At 37.8% G+C, this 7890-nt stretch overlaps 1 non-coding gene across 1 annotated transcript; it reads left to right on the top strand.

Moving 5' to 3' along the window:
- Positions 1-2955: 2955 nt before the first annotated feature.
- On the top strand, positions 2956-3028 carry TRNAE-CUC (transfer RNA glutamic acid (anticodon CUC)). Its single transcript has one exon. It is a non-coding gene; the product is annotated as a tRNA-Glu (tRNA).
- The last annotated feature ends 4862 nt before the right edge of the window (positions 3029-7890 follow it).

The raw sequence follows: 7890 nt of genomic DNA, 5'->3' as shown, positions 1-7890 counted from the left end.
ATGAAGCACTATGTGAATGTCAATTATTAAATCAGAAAGGTAATAGAGGCAGATGCTGGCTTTGCCTCTTCATGGATGTGTGACTCTTAAGCAAGTTTACTTTAACATTCTGTGCCTCCATTTCATCCTCAAAGTCTGGTTTGGCATGTCAGATTTTTAAAACATATCACAAATCAGCAGTTAAATGCAAAAATGCCAAATCATGCACCAAGAGAAAATTAATGCATATTGTAGGCACCATGGGGTAGACTTATTGGTGTGGTTTTTCATTCAAAATATTAAGCCACACATGGGATGGCTAATAGAGTAAAATATATCTCCCATACAGTGGCTTAGAGAGGGCTCTGGAACCAGACTTCTGGATTTAGATCCTGACCTCAGCTTTGAACAACTGCATGACCCAGTGCAGAATACCTAACTTCTGCCCTCTATTTCCTCATCTATAAAATGAAAATAATATCACCTACCTCAAAGGGTTGTTGTAAAGATTAAATGACTCACTGCTCTGAAAACAGTATGTAAAAATACAATAAGTATTAGTAAATGCTAGCTATTAGTATTCATCTCAGTCTTTTTATGTCTGCTATATATCTGTTATATGTAAAAAAGTAGGAGGTACCCCCATCCAAAGTTCAGTTCCAGTGTCAAGACTATGATGTCACATATCAAGAGGTATGAACAGGTTTATTGCTCACATAATTGAGGTTTTGGTAGGGGGACAGCACATGGTAGGGCTCTTCAGCAGGTCCAAAATTACTTGAGAGAACAAGGAAAGGAAACAAGTCTGGGTTTTTACCGTGTTTGGAGAGGGGTGGGGTAGCCTAGGATGTGTGTTCCCATATGGGAAAAGGGACAGTCTCCCACCAGCGCCAAACGAGGATGCACTTTCTTATCAACTTGCCCAGATGTCTGGCATAAAGGGAAGAGGGACAGATAAGGCTTAAAAGCTGTCAGAAGTTAAACAGTATCAAAATATGGCTAGGTTTCTCATTATAACATCATAAAGGTCCTTTACATTTCTTATTAACATACAACTAAGTCCATGGAAAAGATTTTGTTAGTGGTCACCTTTGTAAACTCTATTACTAGTTTTAATAGTTTTTCAGCTAATAGTCATCGGTTTTTAGACTAGACTATTACTCTAACTGTAAATAATAAGAATTTTCTATTTTCCCTTTCTAAAAATTATAACTTCTATTTATTTTTCTTGTCTTAATGCATTTTCTAGAATATACAAAATTAAACATAATGGTGACAGTAGTCATTCCTACCTTGTTCCTGGCTTTAATGGGGATGCCTTTAGTATTTTACATTAAGAATGATCTTAGCCCACGGCAAACAGACAAAAAAAGAAATAAAAGAAATTCAGATTGGAAAAGAAGAAGTAAAACTGTCACTGTTTGCAGATGACATGATACTATATATAGGAAATCGCAAAAACACTACAAAAAAATTAGAACTAAAAAATTAATTCAGTAAAATTCAGGTTACAAAGTTAATACACAGAAATCTGTTGCATTTCTATATGCTAATAACAAACTATCAGAAAGGGAAACTAAGAAAACAATCCCATTTACAATTGCATCAAAAATAATAAAATACCTAGAAATGAATCTAACCAAAGACCTTGATAAAAGAAATTGAAGACAATACAAACAAATAGAAAAATATACCATGCTCATGGATTGGAAGAATTAAAATTGTTAAAATGACCATACTACCCAAGGCAATCTACAAATTTAATGCAATCCTTATCAAAATTCTAAAGGCATTTTTCACAGAACTAGAGCAAATAATTCTAAACTTTGTATGAAAACACAAAAGATCCCAAATAGCCAAAGCAATCTGGGGAAAAAAGAACAAAGCTGGAGTTATCACAGTCTCCCATTTCAAACTATGCTACAAAACTGCAGTAATCAAAACAATATGATACTGGCACAAAACCAGACACGTAAATCAATGGAACAGAATAGAGAGCCCAGAAATAAACCCACGTTTATATGGTCAATTAATCTACAATAAAGGAGGCAAGAATATACAATGGGGAAAAGACAGCCTCTTTAAGTAACTGGTATTGGGAAAACTGGACAGCTGCATGCAAAAGAATCAAACTGGACTATTTTCTCATACCATATACAGAAATAAACTCAAAATGGATTAAAGACTTAAATGTAAGACCTGATCATAGAACTTCTAGAGGAAAACAGGCGGACTTCCCTGGTGGCGCAGTAGTTAAGAATCTGCCTGCCAATGCACGGGACATGGGTTCAACCTGCGCTTCAGGAAGATCTCACATGCCACAGAGCAACTAAGCCCATGCCCCACAACTACTGAGCCTGCGCTCTAGAGCCCACAAGCTACAACTACTGAGCCCACACGCCACAACTACTGAAGCCCACCCACCCTAGAGCACATGCACAGCAACTACTGAGCTCATGCGCCACAACTGCTGAAGCCCGCATGCTCTAGGGCCCGCATGCTGCAACTACCGAGCCCGCGTGCTGCAACTACTGAAGCCTGTGTGCCTAGAGCCCATGCTCCACAACAAGAGAAGCCACTGCAATGAGAAGTTTGCACACCACAATGAAGAAGTCCCCGCCCGCTGCAACTAGAGAAAGACTGTGTGCAGAAACAAAGACCCAACGCAGCCAAAAAAATTTTGAATTTAAAAAAATAATAGGCAATACACTCTTGGACATTGGTCTTAGCAATATTTTTTTGTATCTGTCTCTTCAGGCAAGGGAAACAAAAGCAAACATAAACATGGGACTACATCAAACTAAAAAGCTTTGTGCAGTGAAGAAAACTATCAACAAAAAGACAACCTATCGAATGGGAGAAAATATTTGAAATGATGTGACCAATGAGGGGTTAATATCCAAAGTATATAAATAGCTCAAACAACCCAATATCAAAAAAGCAATCAACACAATTAAAAAATGGGCAGAAGGGACTTCCCTGGTGGTCCAGTGGTTAAGACTCCACATTCTCAATGTGGGGGGCACAGGTTCAATCCCTGTTTGGGGAACTAAGGTCCCACATGCCTCACAGATTGATCAAAAAATTAAAAATTAAAAACTAGGTTTTTTTAATGGGCAGAAGACTTGAATAGACATTTTTCCAAAGAAGACATACAGATGGCCAACATCACTAATCTTCAGAGAAATGAGAATCAAAACCACAATGAGATATCACTGCACACCTGTCAGAATGGCTATCATCAAAAAGACCACAAATAAATGTTGACAAGGATATGGAGAATAGGGAACCCTCATACACTGTTGGTGGGAATGTAAACTGGTGCAGTCACTGTGGAAAACAGTACAGAAGTTTCTCAAAAAATAAAAAATAGAACTACCATATGATCCAGCAATTCCATTTCTGGGTATTTATTCAAAGAAAACAAAAACACCAGTCTGAAAAGATATATACACCCCAATATTCACATCAGCATTATTTACATTACCCATGGAAGCAACCCAAGTGTCCATCCATAAATGAATGGATAAAGAAGATGTGAGATATAGATATAGATATAGATATATACATATATATATATATATATATATATATAACAATGGAATACTACTCAGCCAGAAAAAATAATAAAATTTTGCCATCTGCAACAACATGGATAGACCTAGAGAATATTATGCTAAGTGAACTAAGTCAGACAGAGAAAGACAATTACTGAATGTTATCACTTATATTTAGAATCGAAAAAAATAAAACAAACAAGTGAAAATAACAAAAAAGTAACAGACTCACAGACATAGGGAACAAACTAGTGGTTACCAGTAGGGAGAGGGAATGGAGGAGGGGTAACATAGGGGTAGCGAATTAAGAGGTAGAAACTATTATGTATAAAATAAGCTACAAGGATATATTTTACAATACAGGGAATATACCAAATATTTTATAATAACTCTAAATGGAGTATAATCTGTAAAAATTTGAATCACTATGTTGTACACCAGAAACTAATATAATATTTTAAATGAACTATACCTCAATTTTAAAAAAAGAACAGCAAAAAGTGTTCATGTAAAACTAAAATTTTATGATAATAAATAAAACAGATGTTAGAGGTGTCTGACAATTCATAGGAGTGAAATGGCTAAAAAGAAGTTCAGAAGCCAAGCTCAAACCATCATATATCCATGCATTCATGCACAGAGTAGCATATGAACCTGAACATTTAACAAAAATTGCCAAAGGTCATCCTATGGATATCAGCACACTTAATGGAATGGAAATCATGATTATGGCAAGGAAAGTCCATGCCTTATCCACAGGAAATGGAGAAAGGATGGAAGATAATGACACCAACCAAGAAATAATTCATCTTGGAAATACATGAAACTGACAGAGAAGAGTGATAAAAAATTGCAGGATAAATTTGAGGATAAATTAGACAGACATAGATATGATATTTTGATGGAGAATTTGGAATATTGGAAAATTGTTAAAAGGAATAATTATACAAAGAGAGATCTAACAGAGTAAGGTTATTTAATTATAATAACTTTGAAACAATAACTTTGAAGTAAACTAAAATTTTGTATTAATTAATTAATAAGCAAGCAAGCCATGAAGATTTATAGCATAAGGAATATGGTCAATAATATTATAATAACTTTCTACACAGACATATGGTTACTACACTTATCATGGTGATCATTCCATAATGTAAGCAAATGTCAAATCACTATGTAGTACACCTGAAACTAACATAATATTGTACATCAATTATTTTTTATATTTATATTTAAATATCTCAATTTTTTAATTAATTTAAATAAATGGGGGAAAAAAGAATGATCTTAGCTATTAGTTTGAGATTGACAGATTGACTTTTTCTACCATATTAAGAAAATCTCCATCCATTCTTTTTTTTTTTTTTTTTTTCTTTTTTTGCGGTACGCGGGCCTCTCACTGTTGCGGCCTCTCCCGTTGCGGAGCACAGGCTCCGGATGCGCAGGCTCAGCAGCCATGGCTCACGGGCCCAGCCGCTCCGCGGCATGTGGGATCCTCCGGGACCGGGGCACGAACCCGCGGCCCGTGCACCGGTAGGCGGACTCTCAACCACTGCGCCACCAGGGAAGCCCCATCCATTCTTTTAGTTTATTAATGGATACTATCAGAAATAAATATTAATTTGTATTAAGTGTCTTTGTGAAATATATCATAATGGACTTACATTTTAACAATTTGTTATGATCTTGAATACAGTGTTTTCCCTAAATGAATGGAATGTTTCTTCATTCAAGTGAATATTATTGGACATGGAATATAGGAAACTTGGACTTAAATCTTAGCTCATTTTACACACTAGATCCAAAATTTAAGACCCTAGTGTATTATTCACTAGGACAAAAATTGAGGAGAATTTTCTTTGTATCATATTTCAGGTAAGGGGAGAGCTAAAGGAGCTATTTATTTTAGATCCTCGTATAATCTACTGTGGGATCCAAATGAACGTTTCCAATTTTTCATCTCTAATTATTCTAGGACTCCCTTGAAAGATGTTCATTCAGATTTTTTACAGCCGCATAAAAGTCTTCTAAAAATTTTACTCCTTCTCAGCCCACAGTTTTTTAAAAGCTACCAGCAATTTGCCTTATCTTTCTTGTTTAATGTAAAAGAAGCCACTCCAGCTGACATAAATGTCATGAAAGTGAACCAAGGAGTGATATCATTTCCTGAAGGCTAGTTGAAGTCCATAATATATGGCAGATTTTTCATCAGGAAGTTTGCTGAAAAGTATGCTTTCTGAAATAATAGGGACAGCTCTCCAGAAGCACCCTGCATATTCCCATATTTCGTCAGCCCCTCCCCTACCTCCTTCCCATGGTCTTTAATTCCTCTGGCGATTCCTCAACTCCTCTGGAATGTGAAGAGGCTGGGAAGGCAGCCTCTCCCTAGGAATAAAAGCTTTGGATAATTGTGGTTACTTGTGAATGCTTGTAAGGTCTTTAGTGGTTTTGTGATGGTTAATTCCATGTGTCACCTCGACTGAGCTAAGAGATGCCCAGACAGCTGATAAAACATTATTTCTGGGTGTGTCTGTGAGGGTGTTTCCAGAAGTTATTAGCATTTGATTTGGTAGACTAAGCAAAGAAGATCCTCTCACCACTGTGAGTGGATATCATCCAGTCCACTGAGGGTCTTACTGGAACAAAAAGGCAGAGGAAGGGTGAACTGGCTCCCTCGGCTTCAGCTGGGGCATTCATCTTCTCCTGCCCTCAGACACTTGCTCCCCTGGTTCTCAGTCCACAGGGTTTGGACTGGAACTACACTGCCTTCCCCGGGCCTCCAATTTACAGAGGGCAGATCATGGGACCCCTGAGCCTCCATAATCATGTAAGACAATCCTTCATAATAAATTTCTTTCAATGTATCTGTAGATATATATATATATATATATATATATATATATATATATATATATATATATATAGAGAGAGAGAGAGAGAGAGAGAGAGAGGTATAGATATCCTATTGGTTCTGTTTCTCTGGAGAACCCTGACTACATACACGGTTCTAGTGCAAAAATATCTGGCCACCCAGACTGAAGAATAAACTTAAACAGGGGCCAGTCAAGGCAATCATATTCAGTTTCTCACTTTGCAGTTCACTTGCCAAGGAGGTTTAGAATAATCTTGCACCTGGCCTAAGCATCTTCTTTATTCCACATTAAAAATATGGGTAAATCTTAAATTGTTTTGTAAAGACATTCTCAATTATAATAAGACGAAATAAAGTGTGTAAAAAACCGAACCTTCTGATGCTCAGATAGAAGTAGGGAAAACAATGTCATTAAGGGGTAGTTTTGGTACAGAGGACCTGACTCCTATTTTTTAATACACATGAAAGAGAAAAGGGACAAAACCCCTAAACTTGCCTCTAGGACTGAGCTATTGTTGGCCTCCAAGAATTCTAAGGAGTAAATATTTTCTTCCCGTAGAAAGTTAAAAGTGATAGACCACCACACACAGAGAGGGTGAGAATCACTGGCCCCAGTGACCACACCAAAAAGAGGGCAGGGATGTCATTGGCCTCAATCTCAGGCTTCATACGGTACTCCCACTAGGTCCAGGTTCACAATGTATCAGATTCAAGCCCAGCAGAGAAGTAAGCAAGTTTTGCTATCCACAGTCCCAGGAAAACCCGGGACTCACTGAAAGGCAGCATCACATAAGACCCTAAGCAAAGACTCTGGAGCAACATGCCAGGATACAAATCCCAGCTCTACCACTTCCTAGCTATGGATCCTTGGGAAAGTTTTTGGATGTGATAGGCATTTCACTGCTCGTCAAAACCTAGTTATATTGATTTATTCATTATACTGATATTATTCATCATTTGCCCCTCCAGACCCATTCTCCACCCTTCACCACCCTGATCTGTGCCTGAAGAGGCTGACTTGTACAGCTTACATCAATGGGCACCCTTGCCTTCTGGCTTCTAGTTGCGTTAAACAGGAGGTGCTGAAGGAAACTAGAGCGCGGAAGGAGTGTGAGATCAGGGTAATTATTCTTCCTGGGTTGTCAGTAGTTGCATTCCTCTATTTTAGGCCGTAGGCCCTGATGGGTAGCCCTTCTTGATAGCCATGGCTGGCTGAGAGCTCCGATAGATGCACGTCTCATGCGCTTCTGGTAGCCATTCCCAGTTCAAGCATAGGAGTAGCAACAGTTCTCTACCATTGTAGCCCTGGGGGTGCTTTACCATCCCTTACTTATTTTCTTTAAACCTGCCCACACCTTTTTTAATCATCTCATTATTAAACTTTTCTTGATTTCCCCATCTGTGCCTTCTGACTATGATTCTTCTCTACCTCCTGTTACATGGGAGGATTGCAGCCAGGGTTCTCCTGCCTTCCTTAGATCA

Source organism: Kogia breviceps, chromosome 3 (genome assembly GCF_026419965.1).
Source record: "Kogia breviceps isolate mKogBre1 chromosome 3, mKogBre1 haplotype 1, whole genome shotgun sequence".
In the NCBI taxonomy this organism is placed as follows: Eukaryota; Metazoa; Chordata; class Mammalia; order Artiodactyla; family Physeteridae; genus Kogia; species Kogia breviceps.
Note: the sequence above shows the minus strand (reverse complement) of the source record. Positions and strands in the feature narration are given on the sequence as shown.